Genomic DNA, 13,740 nt, shown 5'->3' with positions numbered 1-13,740 from the left:
ATTGAATTTTGTTTCAAAGTATTAACTATAAGAAATCAAAGTCTGTCTTGAATCACATTATATAATATGCTGTGCGCTTGGTTAAGAAGCTCACAACATTGTCATCCGGAAATATAACGCACCAAAACACCAAATTTGTGCAATGTCAAAGCAAAAAACCATACAAAGTCAAAGTCTGTCGTGAATCATATTATATTATATTATATTATATGCTGTGCGCTTGAGAAGCTCACAACATTGCCATCCGGAAGTATAACGCACCAACACACAAAACTATGTGCAACCTTGAACGTTTATATACTCTGGTTAATACAGTTTAATGAGAATTACTCGTAACCATGGGATGACAACAAAAAAAACAAAAAAAAAAACAACAAAAAACAATAACAAAGACCCGAGTGACGTCAACTTTGTTCTATCTATAGCATGAGAAAGATTTACTATAAAACGTTTCCGGTTAAATTTCCTTTTTTTTTCACATGAAACTAAATTATTATCATTTTCAATAAATACTCCTTCCGAATCAATAATAAATTATTTTCCTCTCTTGTCTAGCGAATTGTCAAAATGACGTGATTTATATAATTGTTTGTTGTCTAGATATTAATTGAATCCATTTAGAAGTTTTCAGAAAAGACTTGAGAACAATGTTGTGATGATGATGATGATGATTATTATGACGACTGGCTGAAATGGAGGCTGCTGTGCTGTATCGTAGTCATCGTTACTTTACGAAGGCCACGGCTGTAGTCGTTCCTAGAGAAACGTGGTCGATATCACAATAAATAAATAGCGTTGTCGTTGATAGAAATAAGGTCCTGGCGGTTCTTTCTATTTTCCTCCCCCTTTTCCTTTGTGAATCCTGCCTTTGCCGCTCCTCCATGACAGCTCTCTCTCCCCCCCCCCCCCACGCCCCCTCTCCCCTCCCATCCGCCCCTCTTTTCAATGCAGTAAAACCTAGTTATACCGCAATGTTTGTGACTGGGGATATATTATTATTATTATTATTATTATTATTATTATTATTATTATTATTATTATTATTATTATTATTATTATTATTATTATTATTATCATTGTCATTATTATTATTATTATTATTATTATTATTATTATTATTATTATTATTATCATTATTATTATTTATTATTATTATTATTATTATTATTATTATTATTATTATTATTATTATTATTCGGCTATGCGGTCTTGTAGTATGACACTCGCTTTCGGATCGGAAGGTGCTGGGTTCGAGTCTTGGTCGGTGCATAGTTGAGTCTTTGGATAAGGCTGTTTACTCACACATTCTCTCACGGTACTCAGGTGTAAAATGATTACCTGGCCATTAACAGCGTTGTCTTTGTTAGCAAAAAAAAAAATGTGATATCGCCAAACAGGCGTCATGTCGTCTCGTTCTACTTGTTAAGTTTTGCTGTTGTCAGGGTCTCCTTGTAAAGTGTTTTGACACGTTTAGTGGATATTGCGCTATATAATAGCAAATCGCGCGTTAAAATCACTTGTGGCCATTCTAAAGTTAGTTAAATATGTCATTCTTTGTCTTCCTCTACCTCTCTTTCCTTCGATCATCCCAACTTTTCTATTCCGTGTCTTTTCTCCACACATGTCCCATGCCAGAAACCGTAACTGCTTCTTTCTGATGGTATCTACCATCAATATTCTTCCCTTTCTTACCTTTGCCAACATTTTTGTCACTCTCAAAGTTTCCTGTCTCTGGATTTGAGTCTTGGGTTTGACTTTGTCATGGGGCGGACGGTAAAGTGATGTTTTTCTGTCGTTTCTATATTAGGTTGTTTTTGTTTTTTTTTTTGGTTATAATGAATGGCGTTTGATGGCGTAAGGTGCAGAGGATCATTGAATAAATTCTTTAATGGTAAACGGTTTTTTTTTCTCTCGTTCTTCTTTCTTGTCTTTGTAATTTACCGGAAGTCCATAGCTCGGTCAAAGAAAAACCTGGAAGTGACGTATGTTGTGTAGATTGAATTACTGTGTCAATGGCTGACGGTAAACGATTGCAATATCGGATTGGATTTAATGGGGTGAAGTAGTGTGTTTGTGTGTGTGTGTGTGTGCGTGTGTGTGTGTGTGTGTGTGTCTGTGTGTGTGTGTGTGTGAGGTTTGAGGTCAAATCAGTTTGTTTTTTCAGTGTTTGTTTTCGAGTTTTTTTCCCCTTTTGATATGCACATCGATAATAAACGTTTGATTGGGTTATTAGGGTTATTTGAAGAAGGAGGAGAAGGAGAAGGAGAAGGACGAAGAGGAAGAGGACGAGGAAGAGGAGGAAGAGGAGGAGGAGGAGGAGAAAAGGAAAAAGAAGAAGAATAAGAAGAAGAAGAAGAAGAAGAAGAAGAGAAGAAGAAGAAGAAGAAGAAGAAGAAGAAGAAGAGAAGAAGAAGAGAGAAGAAGAAGAAGAAGAAGAGAAGAAGAAGAAGAAGAAGAAGAAGAAGAAGAAGAAGAAGAAAGAAGAAGAAGAAGAAGAAGAAGAAGAAGAAGAAGAAGAAGAAGAAGAAGAAGAAGAAGAAGAAGAAGAAGAAGAAGAAGAAGAAGAAGAAGAAGAAGAAGAAGAAGAAGAAGAAGAAGAAGAAGAAGAAGAAGAAGAAGAAGAAGAAGAAGAAGAAGAAGAAGAAGAAGAAGAAGAAGAAGAAGAAGAAGAAGAAGAAGAAGAAGAAGAAGAAGAAGAAGAAGAAGAAGAAGAAGAAGAAGATATCAGTTCCATTGTGTTGAAGCGAGTACTCTACTAATCTTTGCTATCGGGTTACCCTGGAGAAACCGTTTTTGTCATAATACAAAATGTCATATCGGTCTACAGAAGTTATTGAAATCTAAATCATTTCTCTAGTTATCAGGATTTAATTCATGTGACTTTTTGTTGTTGTTATTTTTTTTTTAAAGAACAATTTCGTCATAGTATCAAATAACCAACTCCGATCTGATTCAAGGGGGACGAAATGGCCGAGTGGTTAAGGCATTGCACTGTATCCGGAAGGTCCCGGTTTCGAGTCCCGCTTTAGGCACTTTCACTTTTTTCCTTAGGCATGATTCTTAACCACAAAACTGCTCACTTGGAAAACATGGGTTGACATCAGACATCATGTTTGATGGATTGTCTATATTACTTCATGGAATACCCAGGCGACGGGATCTGATGGTGCCGTTGGGAAAGGCCTCAGAAAGAAAAATCAGATTCCAAACCGAAATGGTCCGATGTATTTGGATTCTGACCCGATCACTCTATCTAACATTTAAGCTATCGACACCTCGACACCCCCCCCCCCCCCCCCGAAGGCTACAAATTATCGTGATCTTAAAATAACCATTCTACTAGTCATCGTCACAGCAGCAGCAGTCGGGTTGGGCAAGTCGGGGGGAAATTCATGCAAATCGATGATATTCGTATTCGTATTCGTCGTAGAATTATTTGTATCGATCGTGATTAATGGGTTTTGGTTTCTTATTGATTTGATCGGCACAAAAATCAAAAGACGGGAAGTTATTTCGGGGTAACCACAGGAGTTAACCAACCCCTTTACACTTGGGGTTGGAGTATAGATAGAATGAAGTTGACCTAACTCGGGTCTTTGTTATTGCTTTTTGCCATCCTCGTTTATGAGTAATTCTCATTAAACTGGATTAACCGGGCTATAAACGTTCATGGTTACACATAGTTTTGTGTGTTGGTCCGTTATACTTCCGGGTGGCAATGTTGTGAGCTTCTTAGTCAAGCGCATACTATCAGTTCATAGTGTGCGCTTGGCTAAGAAACTCACAACATTGCCACCCGGAAGTATAACGGACCAACACAGAAAACTATGTGTAATCTTGGTCGTTTATAGTTCGGTTAATACAGTTTAGTAAAAATTACTCATTAACGTGGATGGCAAAAAACAATAACAAAGACCTGAGTGACGTCATCTTCATTCTGTCTATACTCGTCTCTGAGCGTAGCCATCGTTATATCATAGCCTGACACTGAAGTCCAAAAGGACTGGCAGTTTGAAGTCATTATTTGGTTTTTGCACCGCCTAGTGAGTTGTCGTTAGTAGAGCTCATGGCAACAATTTATTTCATTGGTTGAACTATTGAATACAACTCACGATTTGTTTTCTTTTGTGGCAAAAGACTGGCATTTTGACGTCAGTTTTTGCTCGGTGTCAGGCCATAACTTTACGAAGGCCAAGCTTTGAGGCAGACCTCTCAATTTTACGAAAAATTCGTGGAATTACAAAGCTCCAAATTCAGAACTTCACGAGCATATTTAAGTCCTAAAAAAAAATATTGATAACAAAATTTGGTGACAGGCTTCACAATTTTAAAGATTTAAAAAATATGACAATACTCTTCAACAGTCGTAACGTCACTTCCTTCCTAATGCCGCATGGTAACTTAGTAACACTGGCTCTAAACTATCGGAACAATGGCGGACGCCCGTATGAAATATTTCTCCGGCGAGTTTAAAAGCGTATCCAGAGGAACAAAAAAACCCATCAATTTGATCATGTTTTGACTTTTACACATTCTGATCACAAGGCATATGAAAAGAGAATGAAAAGTTCTAGCCAGCATGAAGAATAAAAAGTAATGATTTTCTTTGTTTAGAACCATGATGGCCGCCGTTGCCGGGCGCGTGACATCAGACTACGGAATCCAATTTACAGTACGTAACGCATTACTTGTGATTCACCGTGCTCAATGCGCTTCACAGTCTTCATTTACTCTCACATATGGGCCAGATTTACGTTCTATTAGTACAAGTCTCCCTTCAGACGTCCTTACTGAGCAAGTAATCTTTCAATATACGTTGCTGCCAATAGCCTGGCGCTCATTCACATTCGCACCTGAGTCAAGTGAGATTATGAGTTAAAGTACCTTGCCCTAGGACATAACGCGGGGGGCCAGAGTTAGTCAGAGATATTATAGATTATTATTTCATCAAGAGGAACAGTGTTATTGTTTCCTAAAAAGTGTTCGCATCATTAAAAGAAGAAGAAAAAACTTGAGCTTTTATATAGTGCAATATCCACTAAACGTGCTCAAAGCGCTTTACAAAGGGTCTCTGACCAACAGCAACACGATATTACAATTATTCAGACATAGACAACGCTGTTAACGGACAGGTACTCATTTTACACCTGAGTACGCTGAGAAAATGTGAGTAAAGAGCCTTTTCCAAGGACTCAGCTATGCCTCGAGCGAGGCTCGAACCCAGGATCTTTCGATCCGAAAGTGAGTGGCATACCACAAGACCACATATAAGAAGAAGATGGAGAAGAAGAAGAAGAAGAAGAAGAAGAAGAAGAAGAAGAAGAAGAAGAAGAAGAAGAAGAAGAAGAAGAAGAAGAAGAAGAAGAAGAAGAAGAAGAAGAAGAAGAAGAAGAAGAAGAAGAAGAAGAAGAAAATCTCGACTTTTCCAGGATGTTAGTTTCTTATTGATCTGATCGGCAATTATTCCGGGTGGCCATGGGAATTCAACCCCTTTACAACACTGGGGTTGGAGTATAATAAGTCCTTGATATTGATGCTATGCGTCTAGGTAAGATACTCACAATATCCGCCAGCCGGATATATAATGTAGCTACACACACACACACACATACACACATATGGTGCAACCTTAAACTTTAGTGAAAACGTATCATATCTATATCTAATAAAGATAACAAAGACTGTGTGACGTCAGTTTCGTTCCTTCTATAAAATGAATGGAAATTAAATATGATTATAATTTACAATAGCGCATTTCTAGGGACTCACCATGCTTAATGCCCTTCATAATTCTTCATTTACCCCCATCCCCCCCCTCCCTCCCTCCCTCCCTCCCATTCCCCCCTCCCTCCCTTCCCAGCGTTATGGTCTGCGCTTGTCGCCTAAAAGACACCAAGTTTTATCCCTACCTTTGAGCAAATCAACCCCCCCCCCCCCTCCAATCCCCGCTCTCGCTCACTCATGAGTTATTTAAATCCTCTTTTGGGATAGACCTCCAGGAAAGTATTATATTATTTTACTTGGGGAGGAATAGAATTTTATTTCATTTTTGTTGTTGCCCAGAGCTTGTGTTTTACACGAGAATGAGCGCTGTATAAATGTGTATTCTTCTTCTTCTTCTTCTTCTTTTTTTTTTCATTTGATACTATTAATAATAATGAATAGCATTTGTATAGCGCTTTACCCCGTTGTCACAGGCTCTAATCGCTTTACGGTGATATAAAACAAAACATATTCCGGTAAGACAAGTGTTGGTGGAAATGTGATACGAATTCAATTTAACAACAACAAAATATGATAATAGTATTGCACCTTATATATGACGAAAAAGATAAAACTTTAAGCAAGATTTGAAAGTTGTCAACGAATCCGAGCATCTCACGTGTGTTGAGAGAGAACTCCAAAAATGGGGGGCCGAAAATTGAAAAGATTGTTCACCTATTTTACGCAATGACTTAGGTTTGACAAGGATTGATTGGTCATTGCTTGACCTCAAGTTTCTATTGGGGACAAAATATATGTTTAGAAGGTCTTTAATAAAGGAGGGACTATTGGTGCTCATGGATTTGTAGACAACAGTACAAATCTTAATGGCAACTCTTTTCCACAGGAAGCCAATGTAACTCACGGAGGAGGAGAGTTGCTGACGGGTATTTTTGGTTATTGCGTACAATGAGTCTGGCTGCGTTATTTTGAGCAACCTGAAGTTTACTCATTTTGTCTTTAGCTAAATTCGCCCTATGGGAGTTACAGTCGTCCAATTTATATAAAACAAGGGAATTAATTAAAAGTTCTGCTATATTATGCTTCGGTATTAAATGACGAATTTTGCTTATTTTTGTTGTTGATACTATTGATTTTACCAATTCATTACTTGAAAGAAATTCTTTCCTGTCGTGAAAGGGTTAATGAGGGATTGTAACTACGATCGAAGTACCCGTGTGAAAATTGAGAATGGGATAGGTGGAGATGGGGTGGGGGTGGGGTGGGGAGAGATGAATGATGGATCTGGGGGGGGGGGGGGAGGAGGGAGGAGGAGCAGGAGCGAAGGTGAGAGGTAATGTTGAGTGGAGAAAATAGAGATATTGAATGAAAAGGAATGGAATGAAGGTAATTTTTTAAAAATTTAAAAATTGAGCTTTTATATAGAGACATATCTACTAAAACTGCTCAAAATTATTTCCTGTCGTGAAAGGGTTAATGAGGGATTGTAACCAAGATCGAAGTACCCGTGTGAAAATTGAGAATGGGATAGGTGGAGATGGGGTGGGGGTGGGGTGGGGAGAGATGAAAGATGGGTCTGAGGTCGGTGGGGGGAGGGGGAGCTGGTGGGAGGTAATGTTGAGTGGAGAAAATAGAGATATTGAATGAAAAGGAATGGAAGGAAGGTAAGTAAGCAAAGATCTGAACAAGGATGGGAATACGCTTCAACAGTCGTGACGCCACTTCCCTCGTAATGACGCATGGTTACATGGTAACTGGCTCTAAACTATCGGAACAATGGCGGACGCCCTTATGAAATATTTCTCCGACGGGCATAAAAGGGTATCCATAGGAAAAAAAAACCCATTATAAATCTGATCATGTTTTGACTTTTACACATTCTGATCACAAGACATATGAAAAGTTCTAGCCAGCATGAAGAATAAAAAGTACCGATTTTCTTTGTTTAGAACCACGATAGCCGCCGTTGCTGGGCGACATGACATCAGACTATTATTGAAGCCAATTGGGAGGATAATAATGAAAGAGGAACAGTAGGGAACGCTGGGTAGAGTAACGAAAGGGGGGAGTTGAGAGGAAGGGGGGGGGGGGAGGAGGAGGAGGGGAATAAAAATAGCGAGGAGCGGAAGAATAACATGAAAATAAAATGGGCTTTAAGAAGATGCAAATAAACAAAAACAACGATGAGATAGAGATAAAAGCGAGAGAAATATAGATAGATAGATAGATAGAGAGAGAGAGAGAGAGAGAGAGAGAGAGAGAGAGAGAGAGAGAGAGAGAGAGAGAGAGAGAGAGAGAGAGAGAATGATGTATAAAGAGAGAAAGGAAAGGAGAAAACGATAGAGAGAAAAATACAGAGTGAAAGAAAGAAAGAAAGAAAGAGAGAGAGAGAGAGAGAGAGAGAGAGAGAGAGAGAGAGAGCGAGATAGATAGATAGATAGAGACACACACAGAGAGAGAGAGAGAGAGAGAGAGAGAGAGAGAGAGAGAGAGAGAGAGAGAGAGAGAGAGAATGATGTATAAAGAGAGAAAGGAAAGGAGAAAACGATAGAGAGAAAAATACAGAGTGAAAGAGAGAGAGAGAGAGAGAGAGAGAGAGAGAGAGAGTTAGATATGTAGATAGATAGATAGAGACACAGAGATAGAGAGAGAGAGAGAGAGAGAGAGAGAGAGATAGATAGATAGATAGATAGAGAATGATGTATAAAGAGAGAAAGGAAAGGAGAAAACGATAGAGAGAAAAATACAGAGTGAAAGAGAGAGAGAGAGAGAGAGAGAGAGAGAGAGAGAGAGTTAGATATGTAGATAGATAGACACAGAGAGAGAGAGAGAGAGAGAGAGAGAGAGCTAGATAGATAGATAGATTGAGACAGAGAGAGAGAGAGCAAGAGAGGGAGAGAGAGCAAGAGAGAGAGAGAGAGAGAGCAACAGAGAGGGAGAGAGAGAGAGAGAGAGAGAGAGAGACGCCTGAGGTAGATGAGAAAGCGTAAGAAATATTTTGGAGGGTGGGTTGTGTTGGGGGGTGGGGGGGGGGGGTGGCGGAGTTAGGGGGAGGTGGGGGAGGTGGGGGAGGGGGGGGGAGGAAACAGATGGGGCCACATTAGGCACTACGTATCAAACAGCCGATAGCCAAAATCAATCTGCGATCAAGTTTCTGACATGAATCTTTCGTCACAATTTAGCCAACTCTGGAAAAACACGTATTTGGAATTTTGGCCAGAAATTTCGTCCTTCAATCTTATATCGATCAATTTAAATTATACTTGTCTTGGGCAAAAACTCTCAAACCTGAGACTTCCGTGAAGTCCCAGGTTTGAGAGGGCTTTTTTTTGTTGTTGCCAAGATGAAGGTCGTTTTAATTGATCGATATAAAATTGAAGGACGAGTTTTCTGGCCAAAATTTTCAATATGTGTTTTTCCAGAGTACGTGAGGATTTCTGAACACACACATAATGCCATTGGAAACAAGATAACAAGTTATTTTGATTACCGATAAAAGATTCATCATATTTTGTTATCCACTCTTTTAATACGGTTATCGTGACAGGGGTAATGTGTGTGGCTATGTGGTCTAGTGGTATGACACTCGCTCTCGGGTTGGAAGGTCCTGGGTTCGAGTCGAGCCTCGCTCGACGAATAGTTGAGTCCTTGGAAACAGTCTCTTTACTCACGTCTCTCATCCTACTCCGGTGTAAAATGAGTACCTGGCCGTTAACAGCATTGTCTCTATCGGGAAAAAAATTGTAATATCGCTTAACAGGCGTCATGTCTTGTTCTACCTGTTACGAGTTGCTGTTGGTCAGGGACCACTTGTAAAGCGCTTTGAACAGCGTTTAGTGGATATTGCGCTATACTAAAGCTCAATTAAAAAAAAAATAATTTTCAATCATAATCCGAAAATAAATCTTATAGATGGAACCAAGTTGACATCACTCAGCTCTTTATTATTTTTTGACGTCACTCGTGTTTTTGTTATTGTTTTTTGCCATCGCGTTTATGAGTAGTTCTCACTAAACTGTATTAACCTGACTATAAACGATCTTGCTTACACAAAGTTTTGTGTCTTGGTCAGTTATATTTCCGGATGGCAATGTTGTGAGCTCCTTAGCCAAGCGCATACTATCTATACAGTCTGTTTGTTGATTAGTTCTCACTAAATTCTTTCAATGAACTATAAACGTAATACACAAAATTCTGTGCGTTGGTTTCTTCTATCCGGCTGGTGCATATTGCGAGTATTTTATCTAAACGCATAGTATCGTTATTGACAAAGGATAGAATTAAATAAAATTCAGAAATTAAGGAGCAGACATCGGTGTGTAAGATAAAGATCTGAACAAGTGTGTATGAAAGGTGCCAGACACAGCAAGACAGAAAAATACAAGAAAAAAAGCCCATCCAGTTCAGTTCTTTATTGAATTATATAGCTTGACGCTTAAGTAGTTTGAGGAATTATATTCATTGTTCTCATTGGGACATATTAATTCAATCATGGCCCTAATAGGATTCAATTGTCTGATGTCACGCCCGCCTAGCAACGAGCAGCTTGGTTCTAAACAAAGAAAATCGGTACTTTTTATTCTTCATGCTGGCTAGGCTAGAACTTTTTCACATGTCATGTGACCAGAATGTATAAAAGTAAAAACATGATCAGATTTATAATGTTTTTCTCCTCAGGATACACGTTTATGCTCGTCGGAGAAGTATTTCAAAAGGGTGTTGTTCGCCATTGTTCCGGTAGTTTAGAACCAGTTACTAAGTTGCTATGCGTCATTACGAGGGAAGTGACGTCACGACTGTTGAATCCTATTCCTGACAATAAGTTTTAGTCACAGTTTAACGGTTCGAGCGTTACTAAGCTTTAATCAATCAGAACATTTCCTGCTATTTAGCCCGTTCCGTCCCATTGACTTTATTATTTCCAACCAACACAAAGGACTGAAAAACATTCTTATAATTTGATGGTTCGACAGTTACTAAGCATTAACCAATCAGATCACTTCCTGCCATTTACCCCGTTTCGACGCCCTTGACTAATTATTTATTTCCTGTATGAAAAAGCATGAGATCGTAGCCATCTTAAACTTATGGCCTGACACTAGAACCCTCTAGGACTGGCAGTTTGACGTCATTCCTTATGTTTGTGTAGCGTCTAGTGAGTTGTCGTTAGTAGAGCTCATGGAAACAAGTTATTTCATTGGTTGAACTATTGAATACAACTCATGATTTGTTTTCTTTTGTGGCAAAACACTGGCATTTCCACGTCATTTTTTAGTCAGTGTCAGGCTATAACTTTACGATGGCTACGCTGACACTGACCAAAAAATGACGTCAAAAGAAAACAGTGAGTTGTATTCAATAGTTCAACCAATGGAATCACTTGTTTTCTTGAGCTCTACTAACAACTCACTAGACGCTGCACAGATCTAAAATATGACGTCAAACTATAAGTCTTCGAGCTTCTCGTGTCAGGCCGTAGCCATCGTTAACATAATATAGCCTGAGGCTAGAGCCGTAGCCATCGTAAAGTTATAGCCTGACACTGACCAAAAAATGAGGTCAAAAGACAAGTCTTTGGCCACAAAAGAAAACAAATCGTGAGTTGTATTCAACAGTTCAACAAATGGAATCACTTGTTTCCTTGAGCTCTACTAACGACAACTCACTAGACGCTGCGCAAATCTAAAAAAATGACGTCAAACTATTCGTCTTAGAGGTTCAAGTGTCACGCTATAATATGTTAACGATGGCTACGCTGAGATACCCTTATTACATGTCATGCAAACATTCAAATAGGTCAGGCCAAGTTAGTGAGTATTTCTCACAATATTTTGACACATTGATGAAGGGGAATACTCTTTAACAGTCGTAACGCCACTTCCTTCCTAATGACGCATGGTAACTTAGTAACACTGGCTCTAAACTATCGGAACAATGGCGGACGCCCGTATGAAATATTTCTCCGGCGAGCATAAAAGCGTATCCGGAGGGACAAAAACATTATAAATATGATATTGTTTTGACTTTTACACATTCTGCTCACAAGGCATATGAAAAGTTCTAGCCAGCATGAAGAATAAAAAGTAATGATTTTCTTTGTTTAGAACCAAGATGGCCGCCGTTGCCGGGCGGCGTGACATCCGACTACTGAATCCAATTGCAGAGCAACATCTGACGACACAATGCATTTTTTTCAATCCTCTGTGTTAAAATTTTGAGCGATGCTCGGGGTCAGTGGCCGGTTATTTGTTTCGGGTGATAGGCACGTTCTGAAGATGGCTATGGGTCTTCCGTTCACGCTCAATGGTTGATATCAGCGTAGCCATCGTTAAGTTATAGCCTGACACTGAAACCCAAAAAGACTGGCATTTTGACGTCATTATTTGGTTTTGCATGCACCGCCTAGTGAGTTGTCGTTAGTAGAGTTAATGGAAACAAGTGCTCCCATTGGTTGAACTATTGAATACAATTCACGATTTTTTTTCTTTTGTGGCCAAAGACTGGCATTTTGACGTCATTTTTTGGTCAGTGTCAGGCTATTAGTTAACGATGACTACGATATCTGGGGCAAAATATACTTTTTAAAAATGTTCGAGTCAAAAATAAAACCAGTGAAATATTTACTCGACTAGTTTAAATAAACTGTACGATAACTGATGTAGTTTTCAAAAGTGTATCCAAGCATCAGTAACACACTTTATAGTCTCATGGAACAACTACAAGAGACGTCTAACTTCTAAGTCATGGCACAAGACCGAAGGGCTGGAGCTAAGGTGGTCGTTGGTTCGGATAAGTCAGTAAGTTCAAAAGTGTATGTTCTGTATGTTGTTTGAATAACTCGAGACACATCGTAGCCATCGTTATGTTATAGTCTGATACTGAAATCCAAAAGGACCGGCAGTTTGACGTCATTATTTGGTTTTTGCACTGCCTAGTGAGTTGTCGTTAGTAGAGCTCATGGAAACAAGTTATTTCATTGGTTGAACTATTGAATACAACTCACGATTTGTTTTCTTTTGTGGCAAAAGACTGGCATTTTGACGTCATTTTTTTAGTCAGTGTCAGGCTATAAGTTAACGATGGCCACGGACACATACTATAAGATAATAGTAAAAACAGGCATCCGTGTCAATAGCTTGCCGGGCATAGCAACACGAGGTCATGGAGGAACTATCAATGAGGATGATAAAGATATAGATAGAATGCGCTTGGCCAAGGAGTTCACAACATTGCCATCCGGAAGTATAACGGACCAACACACAAAAACCTGTGTAACCATGAACTTTTATAGTCTGGTTAATACAGTTTAGTGAGAACAACTCACAAACGCGGATGGCAAAAAACAATAACAAAGGCCTGTGTGACGTCATCTTCGTTCTATCTATAGTATGAAGTTGACGTCACTAAGGTCTTTGTAATTGCTTTTTGCCATCCGCGTCAATGAGCAATTCTCACTAGACTGTATTAACCAGACTATAAACGTTCAAGGTTACACATATTTTAGTGTGTTGGTCCGTTATACTTCCGGATGGCAATGTTGTGAGCTTCTTAGCCAAGAGCAGACTACCTATATTGTATTTCATTGTACTCGGGCCATTGATCACATTGCATACAGTATAGATAGAACGAAATTGACGTCACATAGTTCGTTATTGTTTGCCATCCATGTTTATGAGTAATTCTCACTAAACCGTATTAACCACAGACTATAAACGTTCAAGGTTACACATAGTTTTGTGTGTTGGTCCGTTATATTTCCGGATGGCATTGTTGTGAGTTTCTTAGCCAAGCGCACAGCATCTATTCAAAACGAAACACCCACATTATCTTTCTTCATTTACTAAATTGAAGTTTCCTTACAATTGGATTCAATAGTCTGATGTCACGTCGCCCAACAACGGCGGCCATCGTGGTTCTAAACAAAGAAAATCGGTACTTTTTATTCTTCATGCTGGCTAGAACTTTTCATATGTCTTGTGATCAGAATATATAAAAGTCAAAACATGATCAGATTTA

At 39.0% G+C, this 13,740-nt stretch overlaps 1 protein-coding gene across 1 annotated transcript in view; it reads right to left on the bottom strand.

Moving 5' to 3' along the window:
- LOC144956140 (uncharacterized) overlaps positions 1-13,740 on the bottom strand; it is a 97,394-nt gene that overhangs the window by 54,108 nt on the left and 29,546 nt on the right. The gene's annotated exons all lie outside the window — the stretch shown is intronic.

This window comes from Berghia stephanieae, chromosome 10 (assembly GCF_034508935.2).
Source record: "Berghia stephanieae isolate SIO BIC M18660-M18661 chromosome 10, UCSD_Bste_1.3, whole genome shotgun sequence".
NCBI lineage: Eukaryota > Metazoa > Mollusca > Gastropoda > Nudibranchia > Aeolidiidae > Berghia > Berghia stephanieae.
Note: the sequence above shows the minus strand (reverse complement) of the source record. Positions and strands in the feature narration are given on the sequence as shown.